The following is a 451-nucleotide window of genomic DNA, read 5'->3' as shown; positions in this document are numbered from 1 at the left end:
AAAAAAAAAACAAGGAAAATAGATAAGAGAGAGGGAAAGAAAAATAAAATATATGTAGGGAGAGAGACTGAAATAAATCAAGACAGAAAATAATAGAAATTGATAGCTAACAAAGAAATAAAGAGAGATCGAAACTAAAACACAGATAAAAATAGTGATGGAAAGCAAGAAAAAGAGAATGAGAGTAAAACAGATGCAAAAACGAAAAAGAGAAGAAAAAGAAACAGACAGAAAGAAAAAGAGAAACAGAAAAGGATAGACAGAGAAATAGGAAGATGAAAACTTAATAAAAAGCGATAGATATGGAGTGAATGAATTGCAATTGTTGTAAAGCAGTTTTTAATTTTTCGTTGGTTGAAATTTGAAATTAATCAAATCCCGTTCAGCGTATCCATGAATTGCAGTTAGTAGTGAGAAAGAAATAGATTTTTTATTATCGAGTAGCTTTAGC

Source organism: Penaeus monodon, chromosome 24 (assembly GCF_015228065.2).
Source record: "Penaeus monodon isolate SGIC_2016 chromosome 24, NSTDA_Pmon_1, whole genome shotgun sequence".
Classification (NCBI taxonomy): Eukaryota; Metazoa; Arthropoda; class Malacostraca; order Decapoda; family Penaeidae; genus Penaeus; species Penaeus monodon.
The sequence above is the reverse complement of the archived record's forward strand: the minus strand, read 5'-3'. Positions refer to the sequence as shown.